The sequence below is a fragment of the Octopus sinensis genome, linkage group LG3, assembly GCF_006345805.1.
Source record: "Octopus sinensis linkage group LG3, ASM634580v1, whole genome shotgun sequence".
Lineage (NCBI taxonomy): Eukaryota > Metazoa > Mollusca > Cephalopoda > Octopoda > Octopodidae > Octopus > Octopus sinensis.
Window position 1 is genome coordinate 57,960,135 of NC_042999.1, and position 13,201 is coordinate 57,973,335.

General features: G+C 33.9%; 1 protein-coding gene across 1 annotated transcript in view; it reads left to right on the top strand.

Annotated features, from left to right (window-relative positions):
* The first annotated feature begins 1,180 nt into the window (after positions 1 to 1,180).
* The window catches only part of LOC115209081 (helicase ARIP4), a 90,060-nt gene continuing 78,039 nt past the window's right edge, over positions 1,181 to 13,201 (top strand). The window contains exon 1 of the mRNA XM_029777187.2: positions 1,181 to 1,532. The gene's annotated coding sequence lies outside the window, so the exon portion shown is untranslated. The remainder of the gene's footprint in view (positions 1,533 to 13,201) is intronic.

Consider the following 13,201-nt stretch of genomic DNA (forward strand, 5'->3'; position numbering starts at 1 on the left):
CATGCATTTTAATATCTTTATTATTATTATTATTCCTTAAATTCATTAGATAAATATGGAAGCAATTTGAAAATAAATTGAAAACTCCATCATAGGAATTTTGACAGCAACTGAACTTTCGGAAGTCTTGTATATTTCTATGGTCCTAGGTAATGAGTTTTCAGTGCACGTGTTGTTTCTGTATACGCATGTAAGTATATAATATAAATAAAGTCAGCTAAGTATATATATATATATATATATATATATATATATTAGTAATAATCTTTCAAAGCGGTATATATATATACCGCGTTGAAAGATTATTACTAAAATATTTGGTGACAACCTTAGGTAGTGGTAAGTAGAAATACTAAATGAACCAGTAATTTGAGATGTAGATGTTGTAAGATTACGAAGCAACTGTTCACGATATTGCATGTTAGGTATTTTATTTGTGTATGTAAATAAATATAACAATCACGCACATACGCTCGTGTGTACTCTTGCTTATACAGTACATAGTTATTAAGGCAGATGCGATGATGAAAATATGGGGAAGTCAAAAAGCAGGCTGAAGGGAGGGCGTGTGGTGGGGGATATAAAGATGGTTCGGATGATGCGCAACCCAGGACAGTCAAAATAGCCTACCCATATCTGTATCGTTGCAGTACATATAATTGCTTAATATGATAAAAGGATGGTAGTCACATATATGTACATGTGTGTGTTCAAATAAGGATAATGAGAAAAAGCTATTATATATATATATATAATACATATGTATGTATATATATATATAAAATACATATATATGTATATATATAAAATACATATATATATATATTATATATATGAGAGGCGTACAACGTTTGTTATTTTGAAATCATAATATTTATAAGCACAGTATACGTGCGCACATACATACTATAACATATATATATATATATATATATACACTTCCATTCATACACATGGTGTATGTTTGTGTGGGAAAACACTTCTATGTATCGTTGTTTGTGTTTACACTTTTTGCCAATTGTAAGAGTGTAATACGTCAAGGGACATAACTAGGTTTTTTGTGCCCGATTTCCTTCCATAGACGCCAGTTTTATTAGCTATAGTCACATGATCTCTCCTCCTCCTCCTTCTGCTGCTCCGTCTCCTCCTCCTTCCGCTCCTCCTCCTCCTCCTCCAATTACCAATGTCTATTCATTACAATGGAAGACTGTGGAACAGGTCTTTGTGAAATATATAAACAGCTGCGTACATGTCTTCCTAACCATTGATCTAAATCATAGCAAGCAAGCGAGAAAAAACATAAATCTCTCTCTCTCTCTCTTGCAAGGGAAGGTTGGAAAAAAAAAAGAAAGAAAGAAAAGGCAAAAAGAAACACTCGTATGTTTCCTAAATGTTGATTTTAATTACGTTATAAATGGCCATGTACCCTCGTCACTAGATTTGCTTCAAAGGGGAAATCTGATGCTGTTTCAAGACGAGTGTTGGTGTAAAGTGAACTTTCTGCTGTCACCATGGAAAATGGCTGACAATTGGTAAGACATTGTTCCGGCCCTTTTTATATATATATATATCTATTTAATTCATTACTTTCTAATTGGATTTATCGCCTTGTATAAACCATCCTTCAGTGTTTGTGATTTCCTCCAAAGGACTCTTAAGTTAATTTTAATTTAATTTCATACTTTTTATATATATTAAAAAAAAAAATTTCACATGGAACTTATTTCATTTACGTCTAGCGTCAAGTACTTTCCCATCAATGATTGAATATTTCCGAAAAAGCGCTTTATTGCTGTTTTGCATTTTACACATGCACACACACACACATACGTATACATATATATATATATATATATATATATATATATATATATATATATATATATAATATGTGTGTGTATTCATACATTTTCATTCGATCTTTATTTAATCAACAATTAAAGACTAAGCAATATTTTTGTAAGTGATATAAAAACAAGTATTAGTTTACCGGATATGAGTAGAAAACTAACTAATTTTTAATTATTATATTATCGAAGTATATTTAACCTTCCTGTTTCAGTTCTCTCTATTAATGTCTAATGCTTGATCGACTCTTAACTAATTTTGTTTTCCTAGCTTTTTTTTTTTCTTTCATTTTTTTTCTCGCTGTTGTAAATCACTTAAGATAAATGTCTCTCTTCATGAATATATATGATCTATGTGGATGTCAGTTCTGCTAACGAATATATTTGTTTATTTCTACCACCGCTTCGTTTGTGTTACAAAGATTTCTCATGAATCTTCTTAACCAAAATATAAATCTCAACTATTTTTTTTTTTTATTATCCGAATGCTTTATTTATATGAAAATGCTAATTCTATTTATCTTATCTGCTCGGGAAATTGATACATAAAATTACATGTAATATACACACACACACGCATGTGTGTGTGTACATATACGTTTACACGTTTCAGCCCAAAGGCTTTTGCCATACTGGAGCAACATATACAACACACATACACGTACACAGACCCCCACATACACGCATGTGTGTGTATGTGGGGGTCTGTGTACGTGTATGTGTGTTGTATATGTTGCTCCAGTATGGCAAAAGCCTTTGGGCTGAAACGTGTAAACGTATATGTACACACACACACACACACACACACATATATATATACCTATGTATATATACATGCATCTGTATACATGTATATTTGTGTGTTTATATATATATATATATAAAAGTATTATATGTATAATATTTTTTTTTGTGTACAAGATTTGTTTATTTTATATTCTCAATTATTCAAGATATAAACATTTTCGTTTCGTTTGGTTTTATAATGGATTTTGTTTTCCATCTTTTAAATAATTTGCGGATAAAGTATTATTAATGTTTTCAATTTATTAAAAAAGAAAAAAAAAATGTACACAATATTTTCAGTACCTGATTTCTGAATAATTTGTACCTAATTCCAATACTTGATCTTTGAGGCTTTATAAGATCGATAAACACATCTTATATATAATTTATTTTGGTAAATTTTAACGTTGGGAATGACAGTGATACTGAGAAATAGCAATTTTGCACAGATTTTCATTTTAGAGGGAAAGAGTATTTTCGTTTTCATTTTTTTATTTTCTTAGTCTTTAATTTATTCCTATACTATGATACAGAATTAGTTATTACATCCCAATATTATGACAGAATGCCTTAATTGTATATATATATATATATATATATCGTTATACGTAAATTGTTTTTGAAATGTTTTTTTAGACACAAGTTGAAAGTAATGAACGAAAATAACCTTTATACTTATACAAGGAAGTAGAATAGTTATTTAATCTATTAACTATCACCCTGGCTTAAATTATTGCAATTTATATAAGGTGGCGGCGGGGGGGGGGGGCAAGTAAAGAAAAAAAGGTGAAACACGGTTGTACTGAGGACGTCCATGAGTGGGGTTTATAATCAACCTTATGTCAATAATACCTACCAGAGAGGCTGAGTTGTTTGTAGATTATTTTACAAGGTTACAAGGAATTGCTTAAATGTATACAAAATATATATATACAACTATATTTTTATGCTATATTTAATAAAACAAAGATGGCCTTGTTCAGTGTTAGAAGTTCATTCGTTTCATTTTTATATTAGATGCTTTTATATCTTGGAATGTTTGAAATGAGTTATGGGAGAAATGCTGGTAAATTTACAGAAAGGAAACATCTTATTGTTTGGCCCCAGTTTAGTACTGATCCAGCAGACATGCTCAAAGGCGTTCCAGTCGTAACCATTCCGTCTTATTTTATTCTGATGTACTATACCTAGGTTTATATTATCCAATATATCATGCATTTTTTTTGAAAACGGTAGGGTGTCGAACGTTCACGTAAAGACTGTCTCTCTCGATGGCTGATTGTTGTTGTTTAGTACCACGAAAGAGATAAAAGGCTTTACAGTATTGACCGCCCTGTCTTTATATAAATCGGATCACATTCAATACATCCCTGCCTTAAGGGAGATGTGGCTGCTATTTCTAACCTGTCGGGTGGTCGCGTAAAGAATTCCTCGACTCGAGAAAACACCTGGTGATCAGTACTGGCGTGGGTCTGTACTTTATTTAGATTCAATCAAACATAAGGTAGCGGAATTATCATTGAAACTGGATGAAGTAAAACAAAGCGCAATCGTCCTTATTTGCTGTAGAAACGCAACAAAGAAAATTCAGATAATTTGTATGCATCACAACAACTCCTTAGTAATCGCAGCATCTTTCAGAGAAGCGTCATCAAGCATTGGGATGGATCGGAATAAACTAAACGTATCTTTACATCGAAAATTCCAAGTTATTTTATCAGAAACAATAAAAATATGGAGTTTAGTTTCAGAGGATTTACTAATTTTTAAGTATTAAAACTGTTACCATAGGAATAGTTGGTACATGTTTAAATAAAGCATTGCATTTGTGTTTAATTTCCATTTGTGAGTTAGTATATCATGAATTTCTAAGGATATGATATAAATATATATATAAACTGATTTGTAACCAATCTTGATGTCAAACAGGAGCTAAATCATATCTTACTGTTTAAAAAAAAGGACATATTAGATAGTGTGCAGACTTGTAGTGTTTCCCATAGGTGTGGAGTGAGAGGATTCAAAAGAGGGCAGATAAATTGCTGTGTTTAATAAAATGAAAATATTTCTAAACATAGTGAAGAAAGAATTGTTATATGGATGCAAACTCTTTTGTCTTCACATTAATCAAGTGAGAAGGAGGTTGAAAATATGGTATGTATTTTTCTGGTTTGGCTGGTATTTTTCTGTTGGAGAGTCACTGATCTATTGCTGCCTGGAAAAAAAAACTACAGGACTGTCACAGACAGCCAGAGCATCTTTGATCTAGGTTTTGCTCAATCAGAGCTGAGTAGGTGCTGAACAACAACATTTCTAATACAATCTTGAAAAAAGGAGGTGTACATTGATAATATATTCCTAGATATGTTATGATTGGCACACATTTGATCATAGGTCCTGTCAGTGAATCTTGGTAGGTTAATTTTCTTTACCTTTAGCCATTCAAATCTTAAACTTCACATCATATGATTGGTGTGTATATTAGTAAGAAAAAAGTTTGTGGTACATATTAAAGAATGAATATAAGTTGGGAAAGCCTACTTTTTGTATTAATAATGCTAAGGGATTACTCTTTGTATTATTAATGCTAAAGGTCTAACGTTTGTAAGGAATAGATTTTCAAGACAGTGCAAAAATGAATGGTTAATGTGTAAACAGTATTAGTCAACAAATATCATGTGGAACTATGAAGATCTAGTTTTAATATGTCCAAGAAAAACAAATAGAAAATAAGGAACCAGAAGAAATTATTGATAGCATTCTTAGTGAGACTTGGTATAACAGATTCTTGATATATAACAACTGAATATTTTTTTTCTTTCCATTAATACAAGAATTTGATAAATATTTGATAAGATTCTGAACACTAGTACTTCGTACGTGTAGATGACTCATTAGATTTGTAGTGGTGGTGGTGGTGGGGATTTGATCCAAACAGTTGTTGGATATTTGTACTGTGAGACATTCAGTTATGAACATTTGTTTCTGCTTCTCTAACCCTTCATATTAGCTTTCAAGTAAATAAGGCTACTTCTGTGGTTGTTCAATATGCTAAAAATGTTAGCCAAATCTCCTTGAAATCACACTACTTGTCTTATAAAAAAAAGATACATTGGACAGTGTCATTCTGGTTATACAGAAAGATGAGGTGGTCATGGTGGAATGTTTTTGATCATAGATATGGCCAGTAAAAGCTGACCTCAAGTGAAATAGCAGTAACAGCTTTTCAGATGGACATGATTACTTATGTAAATGTACTGAGCAGTGTTATTAGCGATAGAAATTTATAGCAAAGTGAAAAGGTTTATGTGTTGGATCAGCTAAATTAAAATTAGCACAATTGAAGCTGGGTTGTGAGCTTACCTCATTGGGAACTTATTACAGTTCAGTGCTTACCATTAGCAAGATTATTTAAAACCTATTGCAGTTGACTTTGTTTTTCATACTTCAAGGGTTGATAAAGTACCAGCTGTGTACTGAGTCAGTTTAATTCACTGTATTTCCTTTCTAAAATGTGCCAGTGTTAGATATCAATGATATTGACTCTTTTGTTACCATGTTTTTGTTGACATAGATTGCCTCTGTTTCAATTAATTTTGAAAATAATTTAATAAAACAACTGTGTTATTATACTGGAGTTTGGAACATGGATTAGCATGAAATTTTGATGGTAGATTTTAATTTAGATCACTTTAAAATGGAGTTTGTCTTGTAGAATTAGGGGTGGTCTTGGATGCATTGGTATCAAATGGGCTCCTATCACTTTTCATGTATATGAGGTACAGCCACGGCTATTGGTTATGAAGTTTGCTTTGCAACCTTGTGATTTTAGGTTTTATCCCACTGCGTAGTACTTTGGGCAAGTACCTTCTGCTATGGCCTTGAGTTTATCATTGCTTTGTGAGTAAAATTTAGCAGACTGAAACTATATGGAAGTTCATTGTGTGTGTGTGTCTCCATATGTCTTTGCATTAACACCACTTGGGAAGAGGTGATTTTATTCATGTCCTGCTACTTAGCAGTTTGATGTATCAAAACCAATATAGAATAAAGTACCTTATTTGAAAACAAGGGTTAGCACCAGGAAGGCCATCCAGCTGTAGAATACTACCTCAAGTTTCATCCAACCCATGCATGAAAAAAGCAGTTATAAAAATAACCATCTCTTCATAGGGCCTTATCAGAAGCAACTGTCATTAGACTTTCCAGATGGATTCTCAGTTGTGATGGAGACTATGGATATTATCCAACTATCTCATTCTTGGTTTGCTCCTAGATCTCCTGCTAGTTTGCTCAGCTCGAAGAATCCATCTTGCGATTCTTTCCTGTGACACTCTGATCACTTGTCCGTAGTCCTGGAGTTGTAATCTGTCAATGTAGAGAAGTAGTGATTTGACCTGGAGAGACTCCAGTTTTTGAGCTGTGCACCCTCTCAAGTAACCTCACTACAGAGAAGACTACTCTTGTCCAATATACCATGCAGTTAGATTGAATTGAGAACCACAAGTTGAACTTCTTATCCACATACATCATCATTTAGGTTTGACAGGAACTGATATGTCCAAGCACTGTATTGAGCTCCAATGTCTGCTTTGGCATGGTTTTTAAAGCTGGATGCCCTCCCTAACGCCAACCACTTTACAGCATGGTCTGGGTACTTTTTTCGTGCCACGTGCACTATTGAGGTCACCAAGCAGTTTGTAGGACTATGAGCCCTGGGGTAGGTGGGAGAATCAATTTCATGCTTGGGGGTGAGAGGAGTAGGTTTCTGAATATAAATTATGTAAAAGAATATACAGAATTCAAAATTATATAAAAGATGAATTATTTTCATTATTTGTGTTGTGAAGAAACCTAAAAAGTATGTAAAGCCTTGCATTTTGGATTCAAATGGAATTATTGCTTGTGTCACATCTGTGGTATATACATGCATAATAATGAAGAGCTGGTATTGTCAGCATACTACCATAATACTGAAAGGCTTTAGGTCAAAGTTTTTTTTATCTACCTGATATTGGCAAGTATCTATATGAGTAGCTGAGTTATATATCGTGTTGGTTCACAACTGAAGGCCTCTGTATTTTGAAATACTCAGTCACAGTTATGAAATTTCAAGTCACACGTTTTATGTATGTGGTCCAGGATGTGTAAAAAGTCAATAGACAACATATTCTCAATATAAAATAGTGTACATTCAAACACAAGAGAAAACTACCTTTAACAGGTAATTTTTTACACGCTAGAAGAAGCAGCCAAAACGAGCAAAGCCACATTTAATAGCAATTTTCAAAGGGAATGGAAAATGAAAACTTTTACCTTGTTATTTTTTTACGGTTATACGTAGGTTTCCATTCCCTTCGAAAATTGCTATTAAATGTGGCTTTGCTCGTTTTGGCTGCTTCTTCTAGCGTGTAAAAAAATTACCTGTTAAAGGTAATTTTCTCTTGAGTTTGAATGTACACTATTTTATATATATATCATCATCATCATTTAACATCTGTTTTCCTTGCTAGCATGGGTTGGACAGTTCGACTGGGGTCTGGGAAGCCAGGAGGCTGCACCAGGCTCCAGTCTGATATGGCAGTGTTTCTATAGCTGGATGCCCTTCTAAACGCCAACTGCTCCGTGAGTGTAGTGGGTGTTTTTTACATGCTACTGGCACAGGTGCCAGGGGGTGGCTGGCAACAGTCATGATCAGTTGGTGGTTTTTACGTACCACGGACACGGAAGCCAGTCAAGGCGGCGCTGGCATTGGCCACATACAGATGGTGCTTTTTACATGCCAGGGTAGGCTGGCCATATATATATATATAATAATTTCATGTCCCCATGATCAATACTTCCATGGGTTGGATGGTTTAACAGGATTTCATGGGTCTAAAGCCAACATTGTAATATTGTGCTCTGGGTGCTTTTTTCGTGCCACTGGCATTAGTGAGGTTGCCATACAGTGTGTAGGACTATGAAACCCAAAAGGTAGGGTTGGCTTTATGCTAGAGGTTGAGGGTTAAATTATGAGAAAAGGGAGGGGGAAGTACAGTGCAGGTTCTTGCAGAGGAGCTATCATCATCATTGTTTGACCGTGGTCGAGACAATGGAATTTACTATGCTACGCCAGACTTCACGGTCCATCATGGCATTATGGAGGTCCTGTTGGTGGATGCCTGTATCCCTGGAGATTACATCAGGGTAGGAGAGTGTGTGCCCTCTGGTATCACAAGTAGATGGCTTCCAGAGGAGAAGAGTAGAAATTGCCTCATTTTCAGCTCTACAACAATGTCCAGCAAACTGGACTCTCCTACCTTTCACAAGAGATGATACAGGTGGTAGTTTCCCATATATTTGTACTTTGGTTGGATGACGCCTCCAAGAGAGATTTTGAGCTCTCATAAGGAGGCGAGTGTAAGTTCCATCCAACTGCCTCTCAAGCTTCTTTGAGGAGCTATATGGCTACTCACATTGAGAAGAGAAGGTGAGAATGATCAGTAGGAGCAGCAAAAGGGATACTGGTGATAAGATGTCCAGGTACAAGCCGAGAAGAAGTGGGGATAGAGGAACTGGAAGTGTGAGTGGGAATATGCAGGAGTGTATGGTGGTGGTGGTGACAAGAGATGGGAAATGGAAGAAGGGAAGTAGGTAACAACTGTAAATATCGGGCAGTGATGGTTAGTGGTGGGGGGATGACTAGTGATGCATGAGTTGGGAAAAGTAGAAGGATGCAGAATATAGTGGGGTGAGGGGATCAGTAGGATGGTAATAATGATACAGTTGACAGTGACAAGGACAAGAGTATGTGTGTGTGTGTGTATTTATATATAATAGAGTGGGTGAGAGACCAGCATGAGGAAATATTTAATATTTATAAGTATGGAAAATTATTACTGAAAATTGGTGACTAGTATCTTCATATTAAATGTAAATTCATGTAGATACAGGAAGTTACTTGTGCTTTTCTTTGTGTGTAAAGTATTTTGATTGCTAATAGATTGGTTTTTAATTGTGGAAATTGTAATTTGAGGCAGAAAGTCTGAGTACAAATGATTGTTTGTTTCAATGCAAACTAGTTTTAACTGTTCCCTAACATTTGCATGTTTATATAAGAATCTTCCCTTCAGTAAAGAGTTGGATAAAGTTTTAAATGTTGACATTGTCATTGTTGATTTGGTCTTAGAGTCAATGAAATTTAAATTTTGAATAGACTTTTAATTTTCTTGTATCTTTCATCAATATTGGTTGAGCTAGTGTCTGCTTAATGCACAGCTCTAATGGAAATAATCATATTCTCTGTTTAGGCCCAGATTAGCCCTAATCTATCAGACCATCTTGTTTTTTTTTAATTCAAGCATAGTGTATGTTGGACTATATTATTCAATGTCTTCCATTGTTTTTAAAGATGATAGTGTAATCTGAAGAAGGTTTGGCTCCTATTTTTATCAGGTTCATTAGCTGCATAGAATTAATTACATTGTCATCTGTAATGTAGTTATGTGACAATAAATTATCTTGTTCATTGTATCTGTTTTGACTGATTTTTTTCACATAATATTAGTAGAAGGATTGTAGTAGAAGTTCAATGTAAATTGAGTTTGAAATTATAAATTTGGAAGTACAAAAATATTAAAGATTGATAAAAACTCAGTAATATTTAATGGTTTTGTTTATTATGTTGAAAAACTGGAGGTAGAATTGGAATATTATGAATACTAGTGGGTATATATTAAATTTAGTTTGCAAAGTAAGATGAAAATGTTTTCGAAGTGGTGAGAATAGGTTGCTTTAGGAGTATTACAGAAAGTGATTGTGTGAATGTATTAGTTACTGGATGTGTGATACAAGCAAGTATTGTTTGTTATGAATCTAGTTTGGAATTGAGGACAATAAACAAGATTCTGTTGAAAATTTTGTCATAGTTCTTAGTATGCAGATAAATATTTCAAGGTTTGAGTTCTTTGGTGCAAAGTTCACAAAACAAATTTTTCATACAAGGAAAAAAATTACTTGTCTACCCCCCCCCCCCCCGATTGAAATTTAAACTGTTTATGATTTACTAAACTTTAAAAGATAATGTCCTATTCCTCCCTTGAATGAGGTATAACTAGGGGGCAACCTCCTGCTAATAATACACATCTGAGTAAGAAGTGTTCCTTGTCAGGAATTTTTTAAAGATTTTTTTTTTCTGATAAGATTTAGATTGCAGGATACTATGGATTGGGGAATAAATATAGAGTATAGAATCATCGACCAAAGAATGTGAGAATTTTTGAAGTGCTTATTCTGACAGAAACTGGCCTGTCATTAGTAGAGAAGCTGACAATGATTCACTTTCTTTCAAATAACTTGCTGGTTATTTATGAAAACTGAATCCAAACTTTCTTGTACGATCTTTTATTAGTAAACTTAGTAAACACAATAAATTGATGTTCCACAAGTTTTTGAAAATCAATATTTTCTTGATCACTTTTAGATTCTTATTACTGTTTCTGTTAGTTTTTATTGTATTCTTTATTGGTATAAAATTGTATAACCTATGCTAAGAAATATAGATAGGTCTTCCTAGCATGTAAATGTGAAATATATTGAATTACTACTGGAATAATCATTGATTTACTCACAACCATTTTAAACTATAGGGTGTGGGGTGTTTGTTTTCACTCTTAGATATATATATATGTTACTTTGTCTCTTTGTCTTGTAATCTGACCTTATTGTTTAGCCCCAGATCAACCTTGATTGAGCAGCTCTATGAGGAAAGGCATTTTAGCTGTTTCTTTTTGTTATTTAAGACAGTAAGATGTGATTTGGTTACTATTGTTTGTAGTTCAAGTGACCGTACGAAAACATTAGGTTGACTATGTAAATAAGAACAGTGAATTGGCAGAGTGATAGAGTAGTATTTGTCGGTTCAAATCCCACCGAGGACAATTTTTTGCTTTTCATCCTTTTGGGTCAGTTAAATTAAATACTAGTTTTGACTGGTGAACTGATAGGATAATTTGATAGAGCATTGGATAAGAATTTTTGATGCTTATTCTGGTTTTTTGCATCCTAAGTTCTTGGGTGGTAGACTTAATTCATTGTTAGGTTTCACATCATGACCCAGTCCTTGATTACCTTTAACAGAGTACATTCTTTTGGAAGTCTTTGGGCTAGGCTTCTAGTTTGAGGATAACCAGAGGCCATTTTATAGGAAAAATCTTTTCTGTTTTGCCCTCTTAATGAGTGTACTCATGTGGGACTTTTAAGTTTGAAATGACAAGTTTTTCTCAAACACATCTACTTGTGAGCATATTTAACTCATTACTCATGATGTCCTTATTAACTTCCTCCTATTTGAGACTTGATTAAATGTCATGATTTCTGGCTTGAATTTCATTAACCCAGTTAAATATATTTTGTTAGGTATATCTATCTGCCATATTCATTCATTATATTAGAGATTTATGTGTTTGAAATAATTAAATTTATATAATTAATAGATATAAATAATCAACATATGTAAATATGTTTATTGGGGTACATAAGTCATGTGGGTTAGATGGGTTTTCTAAGGCAGCATTTAATGTTTGGATAGCTTTCTTGTTACCAAATTCTTTAGTCTGCTCTTATGAAATGCAGGGTCATATTATACCTATTCTAAAAAGAGGATCACATTGTGTGTGTGTGTGTGTTTGTATGTATGTGTGTATGTATATTACACACACACACACTTTCTCTGTGTGGGCTTGGGAAAATATTACCTTGCTTGGAAGCTGATGAAAGTTGGCAATAGGAAGGGCATCTAACCATAGAAAATATGCCTCAAATAAACACTATTGAATCCATGCAAGCATGGAAAAGAGGATGTTAAATGGTCTCGCACACACATCATCATCATCATCGTGGTTTAACGTCTGCTTTCCATGCTAGCATGGGTTGGACGATTTTGATTGAGGGCTGGCGAATCAGACGGCCACACCAGGCTCCAATCTTGATCCGTCAGAGTTTCTACAGCTGGATGCCCTTCCTAACGCCAACCACTCCGAGAGTAGTGGGTGCTTTTTACGTGCCAGTCAGGCGGTACTGGCAATGACCTCGCTTGAATCTTTTTACACATGCCACCGGCACAGGTGCCAGTAAGGCACACACACTTTAGTATTAACATACATGCCATTCATGCAAACCATGTATAGGTTTTAATGCTATCTGTCCATTATCACAACATAAATTGAACTTGGGAATTGTTTTTGAGTTTCTTTAAATCCTTTCCTTTCATCCTGTCATTGGACCACATTTTGAATATTTAACATTCATTTTCCCTGTCATCAAATTCATTGTTTTCCATTTGGAAATAATCTCCATCTTTTCTGGTTGTTTTTGAAGTAGCCACTGCAGCCCACTGCTTCTCAAAGTTATTTTGTTTAATCTCTATATGATTTTCCTAAAATAGCAGAACCCATGTTTACATATTTCATGGAAAAACCCTAACACCATAGTTTTATGAAACAACAATTGTTTTAGAGAAAGAATTTATTCATATTAAAAAATAAAAACTTTTTAAAAAATTAGTTTCAAATAGGTGGATATCATTT